Source organism: Suncus etruscus, chromosome 17 (assembly GCF_024139225.1).
Source record: "Suncus etruscus isolate mSunEtr1 chromosome 17, mSunEtr1.pri.cur, whole genome shotgun sequence".
In the NCBI taxonomy this organism is placed as follows: Eukaryota; Metazoa; Chordata; class Mammalia; order Eulipotyphla; family Soricidae; genus Suncus; species Suncus etruscus.
This window is the reverse complement of record NC_064864.1, coordinates 16,369,040-16,382,043: the sequence shown is the minus strand read 5'-3', so window position 1 is coordinate 16,382,043 and position 13,004 is coordinate 16,369,040. Positions and strand designations below refer to the sequence as shown.

The window sequence follows — 13,004 nt, the reverse complement described above, 5'->3', positions numbered from 1 at the left end:
TGAGCATAGAGCCAGGAGTAACCCCTGAGTGCTGCCAGGTGTGACCAAAAAAAAAAACAAAAAAAAATTTTTTTTTTATTTTGTTGTTTTTCTAACGTGTGACTGGGATTGAATCATTTTGCTTTACTATTTCCCATAATTATTATTAAGTGCATGATACAGATTTGACCTCTATTTAATATATGGCAATAACTTTTTCAAAGTGATGCTGCAAGTTATCTCTTTTTAATATATGGGGATCTTGAGAAATTCAAGATTCATAGAAGTTGAATGAATAGTTGTTGTTTTTTTTTTTATTTCAGATGGTATTGTTTGGAAATAAGGATTCCAAGCCCTCTCTATCGAGAGAAAAACAAAATATTCTTCCTGGAATTAAATTAGAATGTCTTTTGAACATGCGTGGTCCAGTCTGATGGGAGACAGCTAGACTATAAAATTTCTTCCATGTGTTTAGACAAGATTATAACAATAGTATTGGTTTCAGTCAATTCTGGTTGTTATGAATTATAGTCATGGGCTGTAAAAATGAGTTATTTTTTTTCTTAATCTGTGTTCTGAGAAATACCATTTCTGAGGATGTTAATAGATGTTCCTGAAAGAGGTTCTGTCATAAATGAATCTTAAGGAAAAGAACATTGCCTACTCTTCTAGCTCTCCATAATGAATGAGCAGATCGTTACAAGGAAAAAGCTAGCCAGACCTATGAAGACAGCACAAACATGAGTAGACTGTTGTACTAAATCAGACAACTTAAGACGAATCTGACTCAGCATGTTATATGGGGGATATTAAACTTAGGTGACTCATGTACGCACAGATTTTCTCATTTGTAAAATACTAAAGATGACTGTTCTAAGAATAACATCAGTAATACAGAAAACACTTAAAAGAGCACTTGTCCATATAGTGCCTGTTACTGCTACAAACTCAAAAGACTAGTAAAGTAGCAAGATCTGTTTAACTTATCTTTAACCACTATTTAACCCACTTCTTGGAGAGAAGCATGACAACTTAAAGCCACATTTTTCAATGCCCACTGAGTAGAATATAGAAAAAATATATATATATATATTTAGAATGACACAATACCAATTTGTGATTTGCATCAGAATAATCACTATTTAGTGTTCTAGATTTATTATATCATCAGTAATGTTTGTTAATAAAATAATTTCTTTTTGGAATCTTTTTTACAATGGATAAACAATAAACATGAACAGTAAAATGTAAATTGATCTAAACTAGGAAACCTCAATATTATTCTGAATAATGTAGCTCTTTAAAAGTGATGCTGTAAGTCATCTCTTTTTGTGTATGTTAGAAGAAAAAGGCCTCAGAACTTTGAAAAGTAAGTAATTGTATTCTTTTGTTCAGTCTGTATCCCAGTATTGAATACCATGGTGTATTTCAAATGGATGTTACAAAATAGACTAATATATATATTTGATGTTTCTAAATTATAGTTACTATTGTTTACCAATATATTTTTGTTTGTTTTCCTGTTTTGGGTCACACCCAGTGGCACACCTGGCTCTGGTGCTCAGAAATTGTTCCTGGCAGGCTTGGGGGACAATATGAGATGGCTGGGATAGAACCCTTGTCAGTCCTGGGTTAGCTGCAGGCAAGGCAAATGCCCTACCACTTCGGCCTTGCCAGTATGTTTTTTAAAAGTAATGTTTTACTCCTTATCTTCTTGAGATATCCAATAGATATCTGAGTAGTCTTCTAGTAAATAAAACTGTTTAATTTGGGATCTGTTATTGATGTTGATAATCATGGGAAAAAAAGGTATTACAAGTTGAGAATTTAAGAGATTTCTGATTGAAATCTAATATGTTCCTAATATGAGTATTGACTGTTTTATTTCTTTAATCTATATTCTAGTTGTGAGTAATCTTCATTGAATGAACAGAAAAATCAAGTGAAAATAAATCCACTGGAGCATAGATTCCTAAACCATCCCCAAAAGGAAAAGATCTAATAATTAGCCATACCTAGGTTGAGATTTAACATACTCGAAGCCAGTCATTTTTCATGACAACTTCTGTTTTCTCTTTCGTTAGAATAGAAAGCAAATAGCTACCAGCATTCCTTCAGTTAGTAGGAAAATGAAAAGAAATAGCAAGAATAATCCAAGATATATGTTATCATTGTACAGATTAAAAGAGAGGACAGGACACAATCAAAATACAAAGGATAAAGGATAAGAACTCAGAATATAAAATACATATAAAAATAATATTTAGTAGTATTTAATAGTCACATAAAGAGATTTCCTATGGTCCTAACATCAGGCCAAGCAGTCAATTGAGCTCTCCATGCTGTCTGGCTATTACTAAATAAACTTCTCAGAAACATTAGCCATATTCTTAAAACTAAATGAAAAATACCAGGAATGGATTAAATCAACGATTGAAATATGGTCGTCATCTCATCTTAAATCATATGATCATCCCGGATATACTCTGTTATTTTCAGTTTGCTTTATTCACAAATCAGAAAATGTCTTGAATTAGATTCTCTAACAAAATAGCATAAAAGCTATTTTCATTGCGCTCCCATTGATTCACACAGCACAGTTTCACAAAGTTGAAATAGAAAAAGAAAAACACATGGACTATACCTGAGTGATTTCAGAGATCCCCACCGGGAAAGGTTTTCTTGATTATGGCAAATTCAACGTGTCACTCTGGTTATGCTCTAATCATCATATCAAACTCCAAAGGTTCAGTGGCTTTAGGTTTGGTTTACAATTCCTGGGAGTTAAACTTTAACTCACCCTGTCTCTTGCATCCATGTAGCACTTTGACCAGATAATTGGATCACTACTGCCCAAACAGATTCTACAAAATTACTGTTGTTTGTTTGTTTACAATGTTAAAATGAGTTTGGTATGTGAGTCTTATTTTTAAAGCTGTTTGGGGGACATATATTTAAAAAGTTATACTCATAAACTCATTGTGCTGATTTTTGAGCTCTTGATTCCTGCTATACTACAGTGACATAAATCTATGGCAAGTTGAGAGAATGACTCTTTTTTTAAATAGTCTTTATATCATGAAATTTCATGGAGTAAAATATGAAGTTTTAGGTCAAGTGTGTAGATAAAAGCTGGCACACAGAAATAAAATGCACGAAGTGTTTATTTAGCTAGTAAATAGGGCCAGAGCTGTTTGAGAAAGTGTGTTACTCTTTTTAGAAGCTCATTCATAGTTTAAGAGGGAACCATTATTCTGAAAGCATAATAATCAGCTTATAACATACAATCTTATATCTTATAATCTTTTTGTTGTTGTTGTTTTGTTTTTGGGTCACACCTGACAGAACTCAGGGGTTACTCCTGGCTCTATGCTCAGAAATCGCTCCTGGCAGGCTCAGGGGACCATATGGGATGTGGGGATTCAAATCACTGTCCTTCTGCATGTAAGGCAAATGCCCTACCTCCATGCTATCTCTCCGGCCCCATATCTTATAATCATATAACATACAGAGATATGTGATTGAAAATGCTTGAACTTTAAATCATTATAATGTTCTTGATATGACAGTGGTGTCTGTATTGATCAAAGGAAAAATGTTATTTTTAAAGGTATAACTTTTCTGTATTCACTCTTTACAGAAAAATATTTCCAAAGACAATAAAGCCCACTTTAAACAAAAATCCTACTATGGGTTTATCAGAGGAAGGTTTTATTTAAAAACAAAAACAAACAAACAAAAAACCTTCCTATGGGCCAGAGTTTAGGATGCAGCCAACCTGAATTTTATCCCTACTATCCCAGGTGATCCCCCAAGCACTTTCAAGAGTTATACTTAACCACACAACCCTGAATGCTGCTGGATGTGACCCCCAAATTCAAACTAAACCCATAATATTTAGAGGGTAGAGGGTAAGTTTGTGTTACAGTGATGGTGATCAGGGCTTATTCCTGGCTCTGTAGCTTAGGGGCTATTCCAAGTGGTACCCAGGGAACTTTTTTGCAGCATTGGGGACCAAACCTGGGTGGCAAGAGTCTTCTCCCTCTTCTCTCTCTCAGGCTCTGAACCCTCCTAATTTAAAATCAATGTTAAGGGCTTAGCAACATCAGATCTACAACTGAAATCAGAGGACATGGTCACTTGTCTTCAGTTCTTGCAAGAGAAATCAAATTTTCCTGGAAGCTTATTATCATAAAATTTGTTTATGGAAATCACAGAATGAGCAATCCTTCTTAGAATACAGACTTAGAAAATATTCAAATAAACACATCTAATATAAATCAGAAGAGGAACCTATCCAGTTCGGATGTTAGTCTTGTTAACAATTTTCAGTTCTGTAACACACAAGAAAATCTCAACTTACCTCAATTTCTCTCAATAAAATGTGTAGCAAGTATTCATAAAACCCCCCAAGAAATGTAATTTCAGCCTGCAATTGCACACATGTAGTGTGACCAATAGACACATTTATGCTTCACTCATTTATATAGCTCTGTGAAGCTAACTGTACAGTTACCTTACTTTATACCCTCCAGGGACTTGATCTCCCTTCAACAAGCAATTTTATTGACTTTTCTAGATAAAGCTCGGTCTGTGTTTGTAGGGTTCCAAAGTGTGAAGAAGTTCGCCCTGAGAACTGCTGATTTGAGATTATGAGTCCTGAGATTTCCTTCAGTTTTTTTTTTTTTTTTTGTTAGTCAGTTTTTGTTTTGGGGGTCAGACCTAGAATTTCCCAGGCACTTGTATTGGCTGTACTGATGACTGATCCCTGAAGATGCTCTGGGTAACAGTCAATGCCAGGGATAAAACGAGGGGTAATATCATATAAAGCCTTACAACCTGTATCGACTCTTAGACTCAATCTTTTGCTGTTTTTTTTTTTTATGACAGATACTTATTAAAAGTGGAGAGAAAGAAAAACATGTTGGATTTCTGTAAAGGTATCTTGTGAAATAATAGAAGATTAGCAGGCAAAAAAAATTTAGCTAGAGTAACTACATATATTTGTATATATGTAAACTGATCTCTATGGTAAATGTACTAAACAGTCATTTACATAGTTACAGTTATTTATTCCTGTATAAAGAACTTTTAAGATCTGTTATTAGAAACTGTCAGATATACATTGCAGTATGACTAGCAATAGTCACCATATTGTACACTATATCCCCTTGGTTTATTTTATAACTGCAAGTTTGGATTTTGAGGATCTTCATACATTTTTGCCTACATCCACTCTCCTCCAAAATATTGTTAGTTCTATCAATGAGTTTGGCTTTTTGTACTGTTTTACTAAATTATACCACCTGTGAATGTAATAATATATATGAAATGTTAAGTATGTAGTGCTTAGCCATGATTATTTATGGAGATTTTAGTTTTTGGTATACCAGGATTATATTTGGGGGTATAGGAGAACTATTAATTACACATACTAAGCATGTACTCTGTCACCTTAGCTATTTCCCTGACATGCACATATTGCTTTTATGATTGCTTTTATGATTGCCATCAAAAACCCAGTCTTTATCTGTCAACACACAATGGATTTTCTTTGTTTCTCTAGGCCACAAATCTCCTCCCTTTGTTATCTTCTATATCAGAGAGTTGATATTGTTTTTGCCCATTTGTTGTATTTTTCATATTCAGTTAATATAAATATATAGTATTCCTCTTTCCCTGACTCACTTCATTTACCATAATCTTTGGAAGGTCCATATTGCAAATCTTTTTGTAACTCAGTGGTATTGCATTGTGTTTGTATAACAAGTCTTTATTCATTCATGTCATTGGACACATATGTTGCTTCTGTTTGTGCTAGTGTATATAATGGTGTGACGAACATTGCAAATATCTATGCATGTTTGAGAGTCATAGTATCAGAGGGTATTTCAATTCTTAATATTTTGAGAAATGTATATTTTATTTTCCATCACGGCCACCTAATTTATATTGTCTCCAACAGTGCGTGATGATTCTCATCATAGCCTCTCCGAAACTTGTCTTTAAATAATGCATCCTGTTTTGAATAGGCAAAATCAGATTTTACTGTACTTTTATTTGTATTATCAAAAAAACAAATTAGAAACATCCTTGCATGTATTCGTTTGCCTTTATTGGTGAAATATATATTCCGGTTCTGTCCATATTAAAATTAAATTGTTTCCTTCTAGTTGAGCTATTTCTGCTAATTGTGATAGTCTAGTCTTCCCTTTTTTTGGGGGGCATGCTGTTTGGAACACAAGGCCCTTCTGGTTCTTTGCTGAAAATTGAACCCAAGACTCTCACATGTGATGCATATAAGCCAGCCTTTTGAACTACTTGGCACTTGACTTTTTGTTTAAATAATGGCTTCTTTCTCTGTGCAATAATAGTTTTAGTTTGATGTAATCCCATCTGTTTCATGTTTTATTTGTTTCCCTGATGCTTGAGACAAATTCACAATGATATTGTTAAGGGACTTACTTCTTATATGTTCTATGTATCTCATGAATTCTGATTTAACATTCAAACTTTTCTTTTATTTTAAATTCTGTTTCTTTGCCTATAATGTAGAAAAAAAGCAATGAGTCAGAAATCGATTCTTGCTGAATTTAATATTAGTGGTATCATTCATAAGGTAAGAAACCTGAGCCAGTTTCTATCCTTTCAAAAAATTTGTAGTCTCACTTTTAATGAAAAAATAAATAGCCCATCATTTTTCTTATGTATCTCACTGATTATTTGGGGTAAGTGGTCTTTTTGAGAACAGGATTTTACAAAATTACATAGTGGAAACTATATAGTGAAAATCTTACCAACATCTTTGTGCCTCTACTAGTATAACTTGTTTTAATGTATGAAATAATGACTTCTAGGATTTACTTCTACACCTTTAGGGATTTATAACATTTCAAACCTAAAACCTGGTGTTATTTGTACTGCTTATAAAATTTTGACATAGTTTGATTCCTTGTATTACAATTAATCTGTTCTTTTAATGACATATCCAAGATTCCAGACTTTTAAAAACATTGGTTTTGTAAGTAGAGCCATCTAGTGTTGGACATATTATAACACACACTACATACTACACACACAACTTTGTTTTAATGCATTTCTCTGGTTTTCTTGAGTAATACAGTGTAAAAGAACTTTAGGATTAAATTAGTGATTGAGAATTTATCTAAAATTTATACCAAATCTATAAACTATATACAAACTTGGTTGCTATTCTCTCTCTCTCTCTCTCTCTCTCTCTCTCTCTTTTTTGGGTCACACTCGGCATTGCTCAGGGGTTACTACTGGCTCTATGCTCAGAAATCACTCCTGGCAGGCTCGGGAGACCATATGAGATGCTGGGATTTGAACCGATGACCTTCTGCATGAAAGGCAAACTCCTTACCCTCCATGCTATCTCTCCAGCCCCAGCTATTCTAACACTGTTCTTTTAAACATGGATCAAAAATGTCTCTCTAATCACTATTGCTTTACATAGTGAAGCTTATATTTAATAGATGTACTTCATATCAGAGTATAAAAAAGCACACTTTCAAAAATCTGCTGTATTTTATTTGCAAACAATAATGTAGAAGAGGAAGAAAAATTTTAAATCTCATTTGTGAATATGTAAAAAACAAATATCTAGGATTCAACAATGTATGTGACTTACTTATTGAAAATTAAAAGTGTCTAATAAAAATAAAAGAGGCACAAATAAATGGAAAATTGTTCAATATTATAAACTAGAAAATAACTTTTATTAAAATGCCCATTCTTCCCAAATCAATGTACAAGTTTAAAGCCACCCTATCAACATTTTATGGCATTCTCTAAGATCATAGAACATACTGCTAAAATTTGTTGAAACTACGCAAATAGCCAGTGCAATTTTGAGGGGAAAAATATGGAAGTTATGGTCTTACCAGAGATTCAATTATACTATACAGCTATAGTAAAACTATCTATTATACAACCATAGTTAGCAAAACATCATAGTACTATTTGGTGCTTAAAATATACTTTCACTGGGGCCGGTGAGGTGGCACTAGAGGTAAGGTGCCTGCCTTGCAAGTGCTAGCCAACGAAGGACCACGGTTCGATCTCCGGCGTCCCATATGGTCCCCCCAAGCCAGGGGCAATTTCTGAGTGCTTAGCCAGGAATAACCCCTGAGCATCAAACGGGTGTGGCCCAAAAAGCCAATATATATATACTTTCACACAAGTAAATATTCAAGGTTTTCAGATTAGTGGTAAAAAGCAAACATTCATTCTAATGAAATCTAGAAGTAAATTCTCATATATTTTATATTTAATTTACAACAGGAGAAAAATATAAAGGGGTGAAAGAATGCCTCTTCAATAAGGGGTATTGAGAAAAGTGAAAAAACAGGTTAGCATGTTTGGGAAAATATTCTTAGAAAATTATGCAAAAAATATAAATGGAAACACGTTTCACTTCATATTTAAGATTTCAAAGAGAATCAAAGTTCTCAGTGTTATTTCTGAAACCATAATTATATTGAGAAAAACAAGAAACAATATTCCTTGATATTTACTTAAAAGCTGTTGTTAATTATACAACTCCATCAGCAATGAAAGTAAGGTAAAAGCGAAAAAAACATAAACTAAAATTTTTCACTGTGAAAGTAATATTAAGAAAATAAAAATATATTTTACTAAATAAGAGAACATATTTCCACACTATATACCTGATAAAGGACTAATATTTAAAGCATATAATCAAACATATATTCAAAAAATATATTTAAAGCACTTATAAAACTCAATAATTTGGACCAGACAGATAATACAGTATGCATTGCATACAGACAACCCCAGTTCAATACCTTGTATCTCAGATGCCCTCAAGCACCATCAGGAGTGATTCCTGAAAAAAAGCAAGAGTAAATTCTGAGTACTGATGAGTATGGTCAAAAAAAAAAAAAAACCGACAATAAAAAAATTTAAACACAAAATCAACAGAAATTAATATCATCAGAGATTTGGGAAAGGAATCTACCAGTTACTTCTTCAAAGAAGACATATAGAGGACCAACATGCATATGTAAAAATGTTTATTATCTCTGATTACTAGGGAATATAAATAAAAATGACATTGAGATGTCATATTACAACAGTAAGAATGAAAAGCATTAAGAAGGCTAGAAACAATCAGTGCTGGTGAGGATATAGTGAAAAAGGAGCCTTTATTTTTTTATTGGTACAGATATAGTATCAGTCAGACTGTATGGAAAACAAAATGGCAACTTCTCTGAACATTTAAACTATAACTTCCACCAACCCAAACATAGATGGCATATATATGTATATGTATATATACATATATATATATGTATATGTATATATACATATATATAGCTCAGCTAAAAGAGAAAATCTTGCAATTCTCTCCAACTGGGATGGAACTGGAGAGTAGGTTAAGAAAAGTGATTCAGAGCAATACAAATACAGGATGCTCTCATTCATATGTAGAGCATCAAGAAACAAAGCAAGAGATAGACAATGGCCAATTAAAAGCAAATCCTGAGCCTCTTGTCACCAGAACTGAGCTCAGACACTGAGGATAAATGAATAGCAAGATAGCAGCAGCTGCAGGGGGAAGTGGAGTAATTGCAGCTGTGTTGGTAGGTGTGGGTATGGGTGGACTAACAGTGTATGCTGAAATGTAATTAATATTAGTGTAAACTAAAATATCTCAATAACAAAATTAAATATCCTAGTTTTTAAGAAGCAATATTATTTAACTTAACCATTCTCAAAACACAACATTGGTTTTGAAAAAGAACAAAATTTTTAAAAAATATTTTTATTTAAGCACTATGATTACAAACAATTTTGTAGTTGGGTTTCAGTTAAAAATAAAGAACATCCCCCCCTTCACCAGTGCAACTTTCCCATGACCAATGGCGTACACACACCCATCTCCCTTAGAAAAGAAATCTAGTCACATCACAGGCTGTGATGTGGGCAGTAGAGAATGTGCGAATTATTTCCTTGTGATGGAGGCAGTTGAGCTATACCCAAGCTGTGCACAGAGCTTACTCTGGCTTTGTAATCAAGGACCACTCCTGGTGGTGCTTGAGGGACCATATGTTGTGCTGGGAATTCTTTATTTTTTTGAGAGGAAGCATACCCAGTGATGCTCAGAAGTTCCTCCTGGCTATGCACTCAGAAATCGCTCCTGACTCAGGGAACCATATGGACGCTGGGGGATCGAACTGTGGTCCATCCTAGGTCAGCAGCATGCAAGGCAAATGCCCTACCACTGCGCCACTGCTCAGGCCCCTATACATGAATTTCTAAAAGCAATACTTCCTCTTTTAGGTAACTTAATTTATAGATTTTTAATTTAAATGATTTTATTTTACTATTTTTTTGGGGGGGGAAATGGGTATTTTATTTAAGAATATAAAGAATTCAATATATTTATTTGGAGAACTGTCTTAGTTTGTTATTAAATTTGAAATAAAATACAAGAACCAATTCACATATTTTAAATTTTTCTCTCCCCTTCCTTTCCTTCCCTTCCTTCTCTTTTATCTTTCTTTTCTTTCTTTCTTTCTTTATTTTCTTTCTTTCTTTCTTTCTTTCTTTCTTTCTTTCTTTCTTTCTTTCTTTCTTTCTTTCTTTCTTTCTTTCTTTCTTTCTTTCTTTCTTTTTTACTATTTTAAATTTATTTTATTTATTTACTAAATAAAACGATCCATTTTATTTATTTATATTTATTTTACTATTTTAAATTATAGATTTATAGATAAAATCTAGTATTTTGTTTATAGATAAATAAAAATGATAGTTAAAATAGATAAAATTATTTACATTTATTTTATTTATGTATTTCAAACATTTTAAATGAATGCTTTTATTTCCATTATATATATTTTTATTGTCAATAGTAGGGGGAATCAAAGTTAATAGACATACATAAGCAAGAAAACCTCACATAAACACAATATTTTTCATACGATATTACCACTCTTCATGACTAATGAGTTTTTTTCTTTTGTTTTGGGGCCACAGCAGGTTTTACTCAGAGGTTACTCTGGGTCTGTTCTCAGAGATCATTCCATAGGTTCAGGAAAACCTAAACTGTGCTGATGATTGAACTAGGTCAGCTGTGTGCAAGGCATGTGCCTTATATGTAGTATTATCTCACCAACTCCCTAAGAGATATTTTTAAATTATTAAGCTTAAAATAAAAAATATTTAGGTCAGAAGTCTATAATTTGGGGCCGGTGAGGTGGCGCTTGAGGTAAGGTGTCTGCCTTGCAAGCGCTAGCCAAGGAAAGATCGCAACCGCGGTTCAATCCCCTGGCGTCCCATATGGTCCCCCCAAGCCAGGGGCAATTTCTGAGCAGTTAGCCAGGAGTAACCCCTGAGCATCAGATGGGTGTGGCCCGAAAAATCAAAAAAAGAAAAAAATAGAAGTCTATAATTTACAGCAATTTTGCCAGGATTTTGAATTTTTTCTTTATAAAACTAGATTCGCCCACTATCATAGTGTAAAATCAAATCAGGGCAGGGCTTATGTAGCAAATCCACTCTCCGCATTCAAGTAAGAAAACATTATTAATAAATTTAAGGGGACAAGTTTTCTGATGAAAAACATCAATATTAGGATAATTTAGGAGTTAAGAATCACAGAAAATAAAATAACCAAACTTTAATTGCATATAAATATATTTTATACATATTTATACACATATATGTTATGTTCTTATATTAAATATCAAATATAATATTTATTATAATAAGATACCATATATTATATTAAATATATAATACACATTATTTATGATATTTTAATATAAGATAATATGTCATATTATATTATTATATTTATGCTATATTTATAATATCATATATATCTTATATAAAAAATCTTTAAGCGCCATGATTACAAGCATGATTGTAGTTGGGTTTCAGTCATAAACAGAACACTTCTCTTCACTAGTGCAACATTCCCACCATCAATACTCCTCCACCCTCGTTCCCATCCCTTGCCTGTATTTGAGACAGGCATTCTATTTCTCTCACTCATTAAGTTCATCATGATAGCTGTTAGTGTAGTTATTTTCTTAACTACACCTCTACTCTTTGTGTTGAGCTTCATATTGTGAGTAGGTTCTTCTGGTCCTCATCTCTATTGTCTCTGGGGATTATTACAATAATATCCTTAGTTTTTCTTAAAATTTATAGATCAGTGAGACTATTCTGTGCCTATCTCTCTCTTTCTGACTTATTTCATTCAGCATAGTAGATTCCATGTGCATCCACGTATAGGAAATTTTTCTGACTTCATCTCTCCTGATGGCTGCATATTATTCCATTGTGTGTATGTACCACAGTTTCTTTAGCCATTCATCTGTTGAAGGACATCTTGGCTGTTTCCAGGCTATATTATATTTACTATATTAGATATATTTTATATGACTAAAACTGAAATGGAAAGTATTCTCTGTTTTAAAAAAGAAGACATTTGCAGCCTGAGTTCAATTCCAGAGCCCCACCAGAAATGATTCCCTAAAGAATAAGACCTGAGTATCACCAGATGTTGCCCCCAAATGAGAAAAGACATTTACTTTTTAAACAACAGGCAGTTGCTTATTGAACTTAATTCTTTTTATGTTGATAGTGTGTACCTGGGCAGCTACAAAGGCAGGGGCAGGAGGTAGAAAGAAACAGAGAGGCAAAGACAGAGAAAGAGAGAGTAAAAGACAAAGATACCACTCTACTTCTTTATCCAGAGTTGATCCTTGGTGTTGGGGTAGTTGAGATTTATGAAAGCTGGCAGCAGTTTCTACCTGGGGTGGTCCTTCAAGTTCTGAGCACCCCTCAATTTTCTTAGATTTCTCTGGTTTCTCAGAAAAAAATCTCGTCGGAGAAGTAGTGAAGCTGGGGCATTGGTGATAGGAAGGTTGCACAGTCCTGTTATGACTGAAACCCAATTACACTTATGTTTGTAATCACGATGTTTAAATAAAGAAATTATTAAAAAAGATTTTATTTAGAAAATATGATTT

The 13,004-nt window shown here is 33.2% G+C and overlaps 1 protein-coding gene across 3 annotated transcripts in view; it reads right to left on the bottom strand.

Moving 5' to 3' along the window:
• A1CF (APOBEC1 complementation factor) overlaps positions 1-2,693 on the bottom strand; it is a 98,218-nt gene extending 95,525 nt beyond the window's left edge. For all 3 annotated transcript variants that reach the window (XM_049764614.1, XM_049764612.1, XM_049764613.1), the window contains exon 1: positions 2,624-2,693. The gene's annotated coding sequence lies outside the window, so the exon portion shown is untranslated. The remainder of the gene's footprint in view (positions 1-2,623) is intronic.
• Positions 2,694-13,004: the final 10,311 nt, after the last annotated feature.